The following is a 17,779-nucleotide window of genomic DNA, read 5'->3' as shown; positions in this document are numbered from 1 at the left end:
CTGTCCTGCCTGGCTGACGTGGCTCAGTGGTTGAGCGTTGACCTATGGGCCAAGAGGTCGTGGTTTGATTCCCAGTCAGGGCATGTGCCTGGGGTTGCAGGCTCGATCCCCAGTATGGGGCAAACAGGAGGCAGCTGGTCAATGGTTCTCTCTCATCATTGATGTTTCTCTCTCTCCCTTCCTTTCTGAAGTCAATAAAAATATATTTAAAAAGAAAAAGAGACTCCTAAATCTAATTGTAAAAACAAGAACAGTGCTGTCCTATAGAAATGTAATGTGACACACATACTAGTATATGATTTAAAAATTTCTAGTAATTGCAATGGAAGAAGTACAAAGAAATAGGTGACATTAATTTTAATAATATAGTTTATTTAAGCCAACTAAAATATTATCATTTTCATTTGAGGTCACTATAGAACACTTTGTGTGTGTGTGTGTGTGTGTATGAAAGCATATCTCAATTGAAACTAGCCACATTTTAAGTCCTCAGTAGTCTCATGTGTCTCCTGTATTGGAGAAAACAGATCTAAAGTCTATTTTTCCAGTTCCCCTGGTGATTTAGTAAATTATTTAATACCTTCTAATAAATCTTTCTCTGCTTAAACTTGTGGATTGTGTTTTCTGCAATTGAATACTGGCTGATATACAGAAGCAATGACCAGATGAGAATAAACATGAAAAGGATTCATATTTACCAGCAAAATTCATGAAGAGAAAATCATACCCAGACACACTCGGACAATTTTTTGAATTGCAAAGATGAAGAAACTCAGAGGCATCCAGATAACCTCCTCCATCCCCTTTCAACTCTATTAAAGAACGATATACAGATTGGCCTCAGCCTTGTCATCTGCAAAGATAAATGGCAGAAGAAAATGGAATGATGGCTATGTATTTGGGGGATAAAAGGTATAGTTTGAGAATTTTATACTCGGTCAAGTAGTTTTTCAGGTGTAAATACAGTAGAATGACATCTAGATACGCAAGGGCTGGTGAAATACTATGCACAAAGCCTTCTTGAAAGAGTAATTTGCTAATATATAATTTATTTATTTATTTTTATTATTTTTTTTTAACATAGATTTTATTGATTTTTCACAGAGAGGAAGGGAGAGAGATAGAGAGTTAGAAACATCGATCAGCTGCCTCCTGCACATCTCCCACCGGGGATGTGCCCGCAACCCAGGCACATGCCCCTGACCGGAATCGAACCTGGGACCCTTCAGTCCGCAGGTCGACGCTCTATCCACCGAGCCAAACCGGTTTCGGCGATTTTTCTTTTTTTAAAAAAGATTTTAAATAGATTTTTAGAGAGAGAGGAAGGCAGAGGGGGAGAGAGAGAAACATCGATGTGATAGTGAAACATCAATAGGCTGCCTTTTGCACACCTCCTACCGGGTATTGAGCCCAACCAGATTAACTGGCAACCTTTCTGAGCATGGGAAAATGCCCAACCCACTGAGCCACATAGGCCAAGGCATGTGTTTTTTTTTTTTTATTAATTAAATCTTTATTGTTCAGATTATTACAGTTGTTCCTCTTCCGCCCCCCCCCCCCATAGCGCCCCTCCACCCAGTTCTCACCGAACCATCCTCCCTCACTCCCCACCCACTGTCCTCATCCATAGGTGCACGATTTTTGTCCAGTCTCTTCCCGCATCCCCTTCACCTCTTTCCCCCGCAAGAATAGCCAGTCCACTCCCTTTCTATGCCCCTGATTCTATTATAATCACCAGTTCATTCTGTTCATCAGATTATTCACTTGATTTTCAGATTCACTTGTTGATAGATGTGTATTTGTTGTTCATAATTAGTATCTTTACCTTTTTCTTCTTCTTCCTCTTCTTAAAGTATACCTTTCAGCATTTCATATAATACTGGTTTGGTGGTGATGAACTCCTTTAGCTTTTTCTTCTCTGTGAAACTCTTTATCTGACCTTCAATTCTGAATGATAGCTTTGCTAGATAAAGTAATCTTGGTTGTAGGTTCTTGGCATTCATCACTTTGACTATTTCTTGCCACTCCCTTCTGGCCTGCAAAGTTTCTGTTGAGAAATCAGCTGACAGTCGTACGGGTATTCCCTTGTAGGTAACTGACTTTCTTTCTCTTGCAGCTTTTAAGATTCTCTCTCTGTCTTTTGCTCTTGGCATTTTAATTATGATGTGCCTTGGTGTGGTCCTCTTTGGATTCCTTTTGTTTGGTGTTCTCTGCACTTCCTGGACTTGTAAGTCTATTTCTTGCACCAGGTAGGGGAAGTTTTCTGTCATTATTTCTTCAAATAGGTTTTCAATATCTTGCTCTCTCTCTTCTTCTGGCACCCCTATAATTCGGATGTTGGTACACTTGAAGCTGTCCCAGAGGCTCCTTACACTATCTTCGTATTTTTGGATTCTTTTTCCATTTTGCTTTTCTGGTTGGGTGTTTTTTGCTTCTTCGTATTTCAAATCGTTGACTTGATTCTTGCAATCCTCTAGTCTGCTGTTGGGAGTCTGTATAATATTTTTTATTTCAGTCAGTGTATGCTTAATTTCTAGTTGGTCCTTTATCACAACCTCGAGGGTCTCATTAGATTTCTTGTAGATCTCATTAAGTTTATTGGCAGTTTCTAGAAAATTCTTGAAAAACCTTATAACTGTGGTTTTGAACTCTATATCCTGTAGTTTGCTTCCATCCATTTCCGTCATTTGTGTCCTTTTTCTTTGTCTCTGCATTTTTTATGCTTCCCTGTGTTGATAAAGTGGTTTTCTGAGCTGAGTGTCCTCTAGGGCCCAGTGGTTCAGCCTCCCCAATTACCTGAGGAGGACACTCTTGGTGCACCCCCTTTTGGTATTTGTGCACAGTCTTGTTGTAGTTAAGCCTTGATTGTTGTAGGTATCACTGGGAGGAATTGACCTTCAGACCAATTGGCTGTGAGAATCAGCTGTGTCTGTAGTGGGAGAACTTCTGTGCTGAAGACAGCCCTCTGGGGCAAGACTTGCTTCAGTGGGGCTTTAGTGCTCACTGAGTCTGCTCCCTGAGTGTGTCCTTTATGGTTCCACGGAGCTGCAAACTGGATGGTCCCACTCTGACCTCTGGGTTTCCTGTCTCCTGGATCTCTAGGGAAGTGCTAATCTAGCCTTTGCCTGAGGCTATCCAGCAAAAGCCTCCCTGCAGGCTTGGGCAGGGCGGGTCCCATGGGATCAACAGGGTGGGGCTAGCAGTTATGGCTGCTCTCAGTCCTACCCTCAGAGGCTCTGCTTCTCAACATCCCAGTAATCGCTGCAAGCCCCTCGGAGAGAAAGCTGCCCTTGAGTTCCGACCAATGCCAGACAGTCCCGCTTCTCCCGTATGAGTCTGGGTCCCTAGAGACTCGCCTGGAACTGGACCTCAGAGCCTGAGACTCCCTCCCGATTGAAAACGACAACCGCGCCCTCAGCCACCACCCCGCTCTGCATGCATCTCCGCACCTTAGTATTTTACTTCCACACTGCACCTCCTCTGAATCTCGGTATGCTTTTCTCTTTCCTTCTAGTTGTAGAATTTCCACTCAGCCAACCTTCCTGTGGTTCTGGATGATGTCTGTTCCGTCTTTTAGTTGTATTTTTGAAGTGGTTGTTAGAGGCAGCAAACTCTGGTGTTTACCTATGACGCCATCTTGGTTTTTTTGTGTTTTTTCATATCAACCTGTTCCTGTGTTGTTTCTGCCTCTTTTTGTTTCATATTTTTACTTTTTAAACTGGCTATTTATCTTTTTTTTTTTTTTAAATATTTTTTAAATTCCTCAGGTTTAATTTCTAGTATTATAGATAGAAATAGAAGTAACTCACATAAACAAGAGCTCTTTGAGGTCCGCAATACATTTTTTTTTTAAAATATATTTTATTGATTTTTTACAGAGAAGAAAAGAGAGGGATAGAGAGCCAGAAACATCGATGAGAGAGAAATATCGATATGCTGCCTCCTGCACACCCCCTACCAGGGATGTGCCCACAACCAAGGTACATGCCCTTGACCGGAATCGAACCTGGAACCCTTCAGTCCGTAGGCCGATGCTCTATCCACTGAGCCAAACCGGTTTCGGCTATTTATCTTTTTATCTCTTTAAGGATAATAGAATGTTTATTTTTCTAAAAAAATTAAAAGGTGTTCTTTTTACTTTAGTGTATTAGTAGTAGAGATTGTGATAGTGGTTGTCTTTGTTAACAATAGTTTTCTTCTCGTGTTTTGGATATTAGTTTTCAGGTCTTCTCGAGTGGAAGATTTTATTTCTTTATTATTCTATTTTCTCCCCTCCTGTCAGTTTCCCCATTTCTAGCAGCGTTGAGGTTTGTCTCTGCCTGGTCCATGGAGTTCCTAGGTCTTGTATTCGCTGCTTGGTGCTCCTGCTCCACTGGTGCTCCCGCTCCACAGTGATGTTGGGATATCGCACATACAGCCGCTGAACCCTTAGATGACTTGTGTGGAAGTGGCTGAGGGGAGTGGCTGAGGCATCCCTCCTAAGTGTGCAGCATCACTGAAGCCGTGGTTGCAGGCAGCAATCAGTAGCAGATGTTCTCAACCTCCCCTTTTTTTTTTTTTTTAAATATATTTTATGGATTTTTTACAGAGAGGAAGGGAGAGAGATAGAGAGTTAGAAACATCGATCAGCCACCTCCTGCACATCTCCCACTGGGGATGTGCCCGCAACCAAGGTACATGCCCCCGACCAGAATCGAACCTGGGACCCTTCAGTCCGCAGGCCGACGCTCTATCCACTGAGCCAAACCGGTTTCGCCTCAACCTCCTTTCTTGATCTGGGGAGCCTCACATTAGCCCAGGGTCTCCAGCCAGGAGCCCAGCCTCCTGTAGGGTATTCCTGTTCCTGTCACTAGGGGCCGCAAGTAGCCAGTATGCTCTGCAGTGGCACTATTATTTGTTTACAGTCGGAGTTTGTTCTAATTCGTTGTTGAATTTATTCTCACTGGTTGGTGTCTGCCATGTTAGTTATCAATAGTATCAAGTCCTGTTATCACACAGATGCTGAGTTCCTGGCAACCTCAGATTGCCTCTGACCCAGAGCCCAGTAGGCCTGGAGTTTCTATCCCGCTTACTGCTTGGCATTTTTGTTCCAGTTCTGGGCATATGTTCATTCTGGTTTTGAGCTTGGCTATGGCCCTCCCGCACCCCCCCTGTATTTTACCTTTTATGCAAAAGAGCAGAGGAGAGGACCTCAAAATAAATACTTGCTTTGTCATTTTGACAAGAAGTTTCTTTCTTTTTTTTAAAAAATATATTTTATTGAGTTTTTACAGAGAGGAAAGGAGAGAGATAGAGAGTCAGAAACATCAATGAGAGAGAAACATCGATCAGCTGCCTCCTGCACACTCCCCACTGGGGATGTGCCCGCAACCAAGGTACATGCCCTTGACCGGAATCGAACCTGGGACCTTTCAGTCCGCAGGCCGATGCTCTATCCACTGAGCCAAACCGGTCTTGGCGACAAGAAGTTTCTTAAAGGTGTCTTCCAGATGATAAAGACATACATTAAAATGAAAATTAGAGTATGAAAGAGTTGGTGGAGAGTGCTGAAATTAAATAAAGTCTAACTGACTAGTTGTAGATACTCAAAAAACTAAATGTTAACATTCTAATTTTTTATTTATTTTTTAAAATATATTTTATTGATTTTTTACAGAGAGGAAGGGAGAGTGATAGAGAGTTAGAAACATCAATGAGAGAGAAACATTGATCAGCTGCCTCCTGCACACCTCCTACTGGGGATGTGCCCGCAACCCAGGTACATACCCTTGACCAGAATTGAACCTGGGACCCTTCAGTCCACAGGCCGACGCTCTATCCACTGAGCCAAATTAGTTTCGGCAACATTCTTCTTTTTAAAAAAATATTTTTTTATTGACATTTTATTCCCATAGAGAGGAAGGGAGAAGGGAGAGAGAGATAGAAACACCAATAATGAGAGAGAATCTTTGATCCGCTGCCTCCTTTATGCCCCCCACTGGGGATCAAGCCCGCAACCTGGGCATGTGCCCTGACCAGGAAATGAACTATGACCTTCTGGTTCCTGGTTGACGCTAAACCACTGAGCCACACCAGCCGGGCTAAGTATTAAAATTCTTTAAAGTGAATATATATTATTAAAATATATTTACTAACAATGTAGTATTATTATAATGTGATATAATAAACACTAGAACATGGAGGTAGATGAAGGGAAATCAATGCTATATAATTAATACACCCACATTAAACAAAACCTCTCATACACTTTTAGAAATGGGAGAAAAAGAGGAAGAAACAATTTATTTAAAAAATTTCTGGTTTAAAGTGAAAGTTAAAAATCACAATTACAGATTATGTAGAACATACAGATAATGAAAACACTCTAAGGGATGAGACTAAAGTTGTATTTAGAAGCATATTGGTATTCTCAAGGGAATTCATTATTCAACAAGCAAGCATTCAACCTAACAACTGAACTAACTGAAGGAAAGCAGTACTTTTTAAAAAAAATATATTTTATTGATTTTTTACAGAGAGGAAGGGAGAAGGATAGAGAGTTAGAAACATCGGTGAGAGAGAAACATCGATCAGCTGCCTCCTGCACACTTCCTACTGGGGATGTGCCCGCAACCAAGGTACATGCCCTTGACCGGAATCGAACCTGGGACCCTTTAGTCCGCAGGCCGACGCTCTATCCGCTGAGCCAAACCGGTCAGGGTGGAAAGCAGTATTAAATAAAAGTTAACAGCAGTCTTTGATGGAAACATTATAGAATCGACAGACTAACTTAAGAGCCGATTCACTGAAAAACTAATATCTTTGTTAGAATCCATACATTCATATATCAAACTATCATGATATATTTTAAATGTCTTACAATTTTATTTATCAAATAGCCTATATAATAAAAGCCTAATATGCAAGTCAACTGAATGGCAGAACGCCCAGAACAACTGGTTGCTATGACATGCACTGACCACCAGGGGGCAGATGCTCAACCCAGGAGCTGCCCCCTGGTGGTCAGTGTGCTTCCACAGAGGGAGCACTGCTCAGCCAGAAGCTGGGCTCATGGCTGGTGAGTGCAGCGGTGGTGGCGGGAGCCTCTCCTGCCTCCACTGCAGGCAGGCAGTAAGGAGTGAGGGGTCCCAGACTGTGAGAGCCCTGGGCTGTGAGAGGGTGCAGGCTGGGCTGAGGGACCTGCCACAAGTGCATGAATTTCGTGCACTGGGACCTCTAGTACCTCAATAAAGCTGAAAAAATATTGCTCCATTTAAAAAAACTGATAGAGGAATACGTGAAGAAACATTGGCAAAAATGTTGGTTACTGTTGAAGCTGGGTAATAGTTATGTGGAGGTTCATCACACCATTCTCTCTCCTTTTTTTGTGTGCTTTAAAACATTAATAATTAAAACATTAATAATACATTTTTCCCACTGAAAAATTTATAAGAGAATGTTATGTCTGGCTCTATGCAAATATATTTGGAAATCTCCCTAATGAAGTGGATGGTTTTCTGAGAAAACACATTACTAAAACTGACGTAAGAAGTGTAAAATGTGAGTAGAACAACAACTCTGGAAAAAATTATAAGAAAATTACCTCCAAAAGAGACTAGGATATGATTCGTATGTTTTGTAAAATGTGGAGATAACAATACTATCAATATTATTTTATAAAATTAGCACAATCTTTCCACTAGGACTGGATGTACGAACAACAAGAATATCAAAGTAGAGGGCAGTTTTATATATAAGGGGAATGTCTAAGTGAATTAAATATATAAGGGGAATGTCTAAGTGATATATAAGGGGAATGTCTAAGTGAATTAAAGAAATCAAACTCACTACTCAATCTCCACTTAACCAAGTCATTGGATTAAGAAAGATCCCTCATTTCCTGTGTAAAAGGCACTGTCCGATGACCACAGAAGGACGAATGCTCATGACCAGTTTGCTCTGTGTGTTCTTACAGTTTTCTTCTGACAATAACAGGTTTCCAAACCAGTTATGTAATCTAATTAAATATTTACACTGATATAATATGAGTAATGAAAAGAATTAGTCCTTTGCAAGTTAAATGGACAGTGCTGGAAGAACTCAGTACAAGTGAGTCACTAAACAAAGAAGATGAGACAACTACAGAATTCGGGGGAAAAAGTCACGAAAGGTCTAGAAAAGTTCTGCAAGCATACTACTTTATGAACAACTTACAATTCTCTTCTTTAAAGAAACTAAATGGAAAATAGCAATGCATTATGGATTTGATTTAGGTAAAAAAGACGGTACAGAATTCTATGAGTAAACTGATACTCTAAAAGAAGAGGCAACACTATGTCGTAGGTAAGGAAACTTCAGCTAGTTAAGACAACATTAGTTGTTGTAATAGACAAACTCCCAAACCTCAATGGCTAATACGTTAAACAAAAACTAAATCGTACTCAAACCAGTTTAATAATAAAGGACAATTATTGGCACATGTACGGAAGATATGAAAAATGTTTAACAACCTGTGTAGCATGGGTATTAACCAGTTAGAATAGACACCTGAAAATATGAATGGATGCAAGCCATGCACAACCAGGATGGCTATTCCAGTGTGTACAAATGGGCTCCTGTCATTGAAAATCCTGAAGCAGGCTTCCTTCAGGAGGCTTGATCGGGTGCGCTCAACAATATTCTAGAGAGAGAGAGAGAGAGAGAGAGAGAGAGAGAGAGAGAGAGAGAGAGAGAGAGAGAAAGAAAGAGGGAGGGAGGGAGGGAGAGAGAGAGAGAGAGAGAGAGAGAGAGAGAGAGAGAGAGAGAGAGATCAACATCTATGTGAGAGAAAAATGGATTGGCTGCCTCCCGTATGTGCCCCGACTGGTGATTGAACCCACAACCTTTTAGTGTATGGAATGATACTCCAACCAACTGAGCCACCTGGCCAGAGCAAGATACCAGGGAAATTTAACATGTAGTGTTGACCAGAAACACTTGGACTGTCACACTGGAGTTAAAAAATGCATAATATTCTACTTTTCCCACTGGAGACTCTATACCCACGTTGCTATAGGCAACCTAGGTGAAGACTTGGAGAGCAGAAAAGCTGTCACTCCCTGATCACGATGCCAGTGGCAACCTTTAAAATACACCTCTGTGCCGCCACCCTGCTTTGAGGACTAAACACCTGCAACCAGAACCTGCAATATCAGTGTGTATAGTGAGGCCATCTGGTGGCTACTTAGAAAAGTTTCTGATTTCTGACACCTAGCATTGTCCATCTCTCCCTACACTGCACCCCTCACGTTGAAGCATGGCCCTGAAAATGAAGCTGCTATACAGTGGTGAGGACCTTTGGTATTTCCTGAAATAAACCTTCTGGAATGAGTCCAAGCTTCAGCTGCCAAATCCGAATTCCATCGTATGTGGCTGGTTAGTGTTGTAGAAGGAGTTCACGCAGTGCAGCATTAGATCGCTGCACTGTGGTATCAGCAGCCTGTGCTTGTCTAGCTCTGTGGCCAGTGTGCACGCACCCGTCCTGCCAGTCACCTGTTCACAGGTAGGCTCGGCTATTAATCACCTCGCCGAAGTGGAAATTTGTAAAACACAAAGATTCTGCTGGAAACATAATAAGGGGGTGCTGTAACTGCAGCAGGGCCAGATTGGAAGGACATTAAAAGGAGAAAAACATCTTTCTGGACTCTTCCTCACTCAGTCATCTGTGGATTATTTACATAGTCAGTTCCCAGAACACATTAACCCTTGTGTGGGTGAAAGAAAAATATTATTAAAATGTAAAGAACAAGGTAAATCGTATTTTTCTAAGGATCTCTCTTTCCCCAGGCAAAGCCCTAGACAGAGATGACAATCTACTAGATTTATGGCTTACCTTGTGAAAAGCAAATTTATCTTTGCTTAGCAATGATTTGCAAATACCTGGGACATCTCTTTGACCATTTTATCTCTCTGTGCTGTGAACTCACACCTTCTACTTGACTCTTCATTCCCATTAGCTTTATATGAATGGAATCTTTTTTCAACCATTCTTAAGCATGCAAGGTAGAATTTTCCTTTCCAATTCTCAAGTTTTCTTATTTTCTGTCTCTATTTTCTTCTCCTCTAAATCAAAATGTAAAATTTCTTTATAGACTAGAGAAATAAAAAAACCCCAAAAAACAAAAAGTGTATTTTGAACAAAAGGTGTTTTCCCTCCTTTCAGTCCCTTAAGCTTTCTTGGACTATCTTTTGGGGATGGAATACCACATACTGGCTTGAATAACTGTGAGTTATGAAACAGATGCAGATCTGTTCTTTGGCTACTTTGAGCTTGTGCAGGGAGATCAAAGGAACCCAAAGAAAAAACAAAGACCAAAGAGAATTGCAATGCTCAGGAATCTGCCTGCAAAACATGATGCAAACTTTGGAATGCGGCACTGCAATATTAACCGCCTGTGCTTGTCTGTCAATTTCCAGTTTCTAAAGCGCTTTTATGCCCATTAGCTCAGAACCACCTTAAAGAGAAGGTCAGGACAAGCATTTTTTTTGTGTTTTGGTTTCAAAGAAGAGCACGGACTTGGAAAGACAGTGGGTAACACATGGCAACCCACCGTATGCGAATGATAACTGGTATCTGGAGCTGGGTCAGTGGACCCCAAATCTTAGCTTCTTTCTGCTTTACCACAAATTTCACTGGCTTCGGTTAATCCTGGAAAGGGTCACACATCTTCAGCTAGTAGGACTCAAGGCTTTTTTTTTTTTTTTAAGTATATATTTTTTATTGATTTCAGAGAGGAAGAGAGAGGAAGAGAGAGATAGAAACATCAATGATGAGAGAGAAACAGCAATCGGCTGCCTCCTGCATACTCCATACTGGGGATGGTGCCTGCAACCCAGACATATGCCTCCTGGTTCATAGGTCGCTGCTCAACCACTGAGCCGTGCAGACGTAGGCCGGGTGGATTCAAGGCTTGTGATCTTGCATTCCTGGGTCCCCTCCAGCCCCACACCCTCCATCTGCATACTGCAAATGCTTTTCCATGGAAGAACTCCAGATGGGGAAATATTTTGGAACTAGTCTTAGTAAATACCAAATCCTATTTGTAATTTCTGCTTAGGCTGTGATGTTTAAAGGTTTGACAATTTGACACAAAGGGTGATAATTGTGAGTCTAGTTGTCATCTCTTCTTGGGGCAAAGGGGAAGGGATGGAAAGTCAAAGGGAGTTAGAATTATCCAGTGCCAGCTGAGCCCAGCTGCAGGGCCTAAGAGGAGAGCTCTGAATCGGATTTCAGTGGTTCCACCTCAAGTGGGATTTCCTCATGGGTCTGGCAAGAGCCATGCTGGATTTATAGTGAAATTAAGCTGTGGACTCTCGGGGACAGCACAGGCGATTACAAATGACAGACGCTTGTCTCAATAGCCACATCTGGCCAAGAGGCCCAATCCAGGGCCTCTGTAATGCAAGGAATGGGGATATACTGGCATCCGGTTTTGAGCCCTTGGGGAAAGTTGTTTTAGAGCAGAGAGGCCACCAGGAGGTTTGCTCTATTTCTTTTTCTCTTTTTTATTGAATTTATTGGGGTGACATGGTTAATAAAATTACATAGGTTTCAGAGGTACAGTTTATAATACATCATCTGTATATTATATTGTGTGTTCACTACCCCAAGTCAAGTTTCCTTTTATCACCATTTCTCCCCTCTTACCCTCTCCTACCTCCCTACACCCCTCCTGCCCCCTGATAATCACCACACTGTTGTCTGCCTATGAGACTTTTTTTTTTTTTACTAGCCTGTGATCTTGAATCAGGCATACAGCTTTTCTAAGCTTATAGGAGAATAATTAGAGAGTAATCTACAGTAGTGTAATAAACCCTGTCTCTCAAGGTTTTTTCTTTTTGGTGTGTGTGTGAAAGGCATTTTGTAAATTATAAAGTGTTCTAGAAATGCAGTTTGTTATTATTTTCATTATTTATAGGCCTAAGTTTCCTGCAGGAAAAGGGAATAGAGAAGCATAAGAAATAAGTGGGAGTACCGAAGGGAAGAAAAAGGAGCAGCGATAACACACTTAAAATCAATTTTTGAGTGTTTATAGGCACCTGGAACCATGCTAAGAGCTATAAAAATAGTGTTACTGAGGTATAATTGTTTATCCAAGGCTGTTGCATGAACTGGCACAAAGCTGATAGAGAATGGGGTAGAGCTGAGAGAGCGGGAGGAGCAAGAAGTTAACATCCACGCAGTGCCTATTCCATGCAAGTCACTGGTGGAAATGCCATTATCTCCTCAAGCCTTCACACGGAGTGTGCACTGACCTGACATTAGAGAGGAGGAAATCGAGACTCAGGGACACTGAGTAATTTGTTCAAGGCCATGTGACTAGAAGGTGACAGAGCTGTGCCTCCAGAGCACACCCTCAGATGCAGACAGTTGAGCCAGTAAATAAAGTATAAACCAGGTGATGCACAGGATGTGTCATCAAAAAGGTAGCCCTGACAGCCAGGGTGACCAAGGCATCCGCATTTGCCCATGACTTCCTCCATGTTAGTAATGAAAGTCCCAGGTGCCAGTCCTTCCATCTGGGGCCTCCTCAGTTCCATGCAAACTGGGACCATTGGTCATCCCACTAGCCACAAGCTAGGTTCTGGCTTACTTGCTACCAATTGGGTCATGCTGTTCCCTTGGTAAATATAAGCAATTTCATGAGTATCCATATTAGATGAGGACTTTTCATGAATGTGGTGTAATAAACCAAAACCAAGACCACTCCGTAATTATGCCTGAGCCGAGATAGACACCATGAAAACCCTCCAAGTGACCTAACCTCCCCCCTCTTCTGGCTAATAGGAGCGCTGCTTCTTCCATGACACCTTTAGCCCTGCCTCTTTCTTCCCGCCTATCAGATAAAAATTAAGATAATTAGTATATTTCCCTACTTTCTGACAGCTCCAATTTACTTCCTTGAGCTCTCTCCCAAATCAACTAATGCAGGCCCAACTCCTTGAACAAGCCCTTCCTGACACCCAGTTTCTGAGACACTTCATGGATCCTCATGGTGTGAGGCATCCCCATAGCACGAAGCAACCCCACCGCTATTTGATCTCAGGTGTGTTCCTGGACAGTCATTGACCAGAGGACATCGGTGAGACTTACACCCTTTGCATGTGGTGCTGTAATTCTCTCTCTCTGGGCCATCTCTGAAGCTAGACCAGATGCTTCTTCAAAGCAGAATTGCTTACTAAAAATGATAAGTAGCATTTATTGAGGACTTCCGCTTGCCAGGCACCATGTGAGGCTCTTCCCGTGGACTGACTCATTTAAAGCTTACCTGTACTGTCTGAAGCAGGTGCTGTAATTCTCACTTTACAGGTGCCAAAGAGAAGGCTGAATGAAACTGTGGAGATTGCCCAAGTTCATACGTGACAGAGCCAGGATTCAGAACCAATGAGTTTGTCTCTAGAGCCCTGCTGGCACCTACAGAACCTTCGGTATTTGGGGGAATAAATCAATAACCAACTTGGGTTCAAATGGGTCTGAGGAGGTCTTGGAATAATGAAAATACTAAGGTCTCCTGCCCCGAGCTACACACTGTTTTGAACACTTTCTATGTATTAACTTACTTGATCCTTGCTACAACTCCATCCAATTAATACCATTATTACCTCAATTTTACAGATAAGGAAACAGAGGCTGAAAGAAGTATATAGAACATTTATATAGAGCCCAGCCGGCATGGCTCAGTGTTTGAGTGTCGACTTATGAACCAGGAGGTCATGGTTCAATACCTGGTCAGGGCACATGGCTGGGTTGCAGGCTCAATTGTTTCTATCTCCCTCTCCCTTGCTCTCTGTAATCAGTTAAAAATATATATGTAATAAAAGCTTAATTTTTTTTAAAAAGGGGGAGCCTACTGTGCAAACATTTTACTTTTCTTATTTTTAATCCTCACCCGAGGGCATACTTAGAGAGAGGAAGGGAAAGAGAGAGAGAGAGAATTATTTTTGCCTAGCTACTTTCTTATAATGATGAGACGCTGTGCCCTGTGGATATTTTTCAATAGCGTTTTGCTAGGAGGGCTGGCAGTAAGACTGCCTGCAGTCCAGCCATCCTCCTCTGCCAGGACCTGGGAAGATAAAACAGGTGAGAGAAGATGTTCTAAACTCTCAGTCAAAAGTGGCAAGACTGGGAATCTGGATGGCTTCAAAAGGTTTTTGTGGAGAGAATGAGAGACGGGATGGACAAGTCAGACAGAAAAAGTTGCTAAATAGACCAGTGAACTAGAGAGAGAGAGAGATTATGAAACTGAAGGAAAAAATAGAGGGGAAAATTAGAGATTAAAGGAAGAAAGAATATGCCATAGCCGGTTTGGCTCAATGGATAGAGTGTTGACCTGTGGACTGAGGGTCCCGGGTTCGATTCCAGTCAAGGGCACATGCCAGGTTGCAGGCTTGATCCCCAGTGGGGGGCATGCAGGAGGCAGCCATTCAATGATTCTCTGTCATCATTGATGTTTCTATCTCTCTCACCCTCTCCCTTCCTCGCTGAAATCAATAAAACTATATTTAAAAAAAAGAAGAAGAAGAAGAAGAAAGAATATGGCCCGGACAGCATGGTTCAGTGATTGAGTGTCGACCTATGACCAGGAGGTCATGGTTCGGTTCCAGGTCGGGGCACATGCCTGGGTTGAGGGCTCAATCCTTGGTGTGGGGCGTGCAGGAGGCAGGTGATGGGTGTTTCTCTCTCATCATTGGTGTTTCTGTCTCTCTCCCCCTTGTCCTTCCTCTCTCTGAAATCAATAAAAAATAAAAATAAAAAACCCTAAAAAGTAAAAGAAGAACAAATAAAACACTAGCACTAACAAATTGCCAGAGAGGCCTGGTACATTAAAAAATGGGAAGAGAAATAGAAAAGGAATAATCAGACAAGGAGAAGTCAGTAAACAAGGTAGACAGTAACACAAGGAAATAATATTCCCATCTTATATAGGCTTTTAACCAAGAAGTATAAAGTTTTACTGCATTAGGGTTAAAGTGCACCCACTTCTGGGAGGTGGTATGGACAGGGCGAGCTAGTTGTTGTTTGGACACGACTCACAAAGTAATTACAAGGTCTAACAATGCTGTTCCCAAGACTGAATCATTAATCACCATTTCCAATGATGTTGAAACCGTAATGAGAAAACCCATACCAATGCTTTCCAGATCAATTTCAAGCTGTTATAAGAGGTATGGGGAGAAATCGATGGCATATTATTTTCCTGATTCTGAGTCGACATTTCAAACAGCACAGCGTGAAAATATAAAGACAGTGCCCTTTTAAAGGTCAATAGTGATTTCCATTACAATCCTTGATTTATCATTCAGCTAGGAAGATTTATTCCAGGCTGGGATGTAACATACAAGTTTGCTCTATAAGGGGAAAAACAAAGCCGAAGAAAAATTTCTTAGTAGTTTTTAGGGCCTTCCCCTACCACTCCCGTTAGTTTCTGTCCTTTAAGCTAAAAAGGCAGGCACCTGAAAAGGCCAAATTTTCAAATATTTTTATTTGAGTTTTTCTCTCAGTTTTTGCCAAGCAAAAAGATGATCTTTAACCCCTCCACAGAAGCTCTCTCTGCTCCTGGGAGCCAAGAGATCTGGCAAAAATACTTTTTAAAGCTTCTTCTATTGGAAAGTATTGAAGAAGTTTCTTAAAGAAGTATTCTTGAACAATGTTCAGGATCCTTTCCTTGCTCTCCAACTGCCTTCCTCTATCTGGCCAGAGAGTACAGCTTCTGGAGAATCCCCAAGGCCCTTTAGCCATCCAGGAAAATAATGATCTCAAAACAAGTTCTTACCTTCACTGGCAGCTCAGTGGCTGGGAGTGGTTGGGGCAAACCAGAGCAAACTGGCTGGGAGGCTGCAGAGTAAGCCCTGTGGCCAAAACTGGATGGACCAAACGGGGATAGGAAGTATTATTTTGTAGTTTTTTTTTTCCTTATTGTGTGACTGGCCAGTAGTAGTATCGTAAGTCCCTAAACTGATGGAAAATGACTCAATGAATTAAGTTGCCTGGGCCTCTGGTTATTTTGTTGACTTGAGAGGGATGCTGTCTGCTATATCTTCTAATCACTAACTTTGACCTGGTGGGCTTCACATATGTGGCCAAATTCAGAATCTCTGTGGAATAAACCCAAAAATAGGTATATTTGAAGTCAAGGTTGGTTGTGGGAGAGGGAATACTTCTCCATTCCTGTGGTTTTCCTCCAAAGGAGAGGCTGGGCACCCTTAGTTTATTGGCCTCTCTGTTTCCTCCCTCACTCTCCCTTTGGGAGGTAGAGAGGTGCCTCTCAGCAGTGGGTATGGGGCCCAAACCCTGTTTCCCTTGCTCTTGGGGAGGAATGGTCCACAGGGAACCTGTGCTCTCCTCTGCTATTCTCTGCCATAGTTTTTCTTTTTTGTTTTCTCTTTTCCCTGTGAGTACCTCCATCTGGGAGAAAGCCGCCCCTGAGTTCCTGCCATGATGCCAGAAAAATATGTCCCTCACAGCCTCCCCCTGGTGCTGGAGCTCAGAGGAAGTAGGACCTTATAAGTTCAGTGTGTGGTGCCAGACTTTTAAGGGGAAGAGCTGGGTCTCCAGCAGCCTCTGTGTCACTGAGCTCCAATCCGCACTGGTTTTTATGGACTGTAGTTACGGGGACTTCTTTTCCCAGCTCTGGGAGCCTGGGCTGGGGGTCTGGTGTGGGGCTGGGACCCCTTGCTCCTCCAGGCTGCCTCTGCAGAGACAATCTCCCTCCCGATTAAAATAGTGGCACATGTGGGTGCTGGTTCCAGCCCGTTGCACGCGTCCGCACCTCCTACCCGTCTCAGTGCGCTTTCTTCTTTACTTCTCTAGTTGTAGAACTTCCATTCAACCAGCTTTCCAGCGGTTCTGGGTGATGGTTGTTCTGTATTTCAGTTGTAATTTTGATGTGGTTGTGGGAGGCGGTGCATACAGGCCTTTCCCTATGCCACCATCTTGGTTCTCTCCATATACCATAATTTTTTAAAATATATTTTTATTGATTTGAGAGAGGAAGGGAGAGGGTGAGAGAGATAGAAACATCAATGATGAGAGAGAATCATTGATCGGCTGCCTCCTGCACACTCCACACTGGGGATCGAGCCTGCAACCTGGGCATGTGCACTTGGCCAGAATCAAACCTGGGACCTTTTAGTCTGCAGACTGACACTCTATCCAGTGAGCCAAACCAACCAGGGCTATACCATAATTTTTTTTTAAGAGAAGCTCCCACAACCCCAAGCAAAGACTGCCCAGAAATTAGGGGTTAACTTTATATGATTCTGAGGTCATTTCCCAAGTTCTTTGATGTTAGCTTATAATAAAAGTAAAATTTGATTCTCTAACTGCCAACTCTTTTTTTTTTTTTTTCAATTCTCAACTGGTTCAGAAAGAGGAAAAGAGTGCTATTTATTGGGTCCCCTTGAGGCCCCAACAAGGCTGGCATTCTTACTTGACTTAACCATTGTGAAAATTTAATACAAGGAGCTGATGGAACGCAGAAGTTCTATAAGATGGTTTGTTCACATGCCGGGCTTCACTCATTTCCAGAACACATGTTTCTGAACATCTACTATACGTCAGGAGCTGTGCCTCAGTAGTGAGCAAGACAGACAAAATCCCTGCCACCAAGAACTTCTAGTGGGAAAAAAAATAACAACAACAAGGGGGAAGTGTTATAGATTGTGATTATTCCTAGTATGAGAAAAAATAAAGGGCAAGAAAGAATAAGAGAGAATTTAGATAGACGGATTTTGTGAAAAGGCGCGTTCACCTCGAATGTTC

This window comes from Myotis nattereri (genome assembly GCF_964212035.1).
Source record: "Myotis nattereri genome assembly, chromosome: 2".
NCBI lineage: Eukaryota > Metazoa > Chordata > Mammalia > Chiroptera > Vespertilionidae > Myotis > Myotis nattereri.
This window is presented reverse-complemented; position numbering follows the sequence as displayed.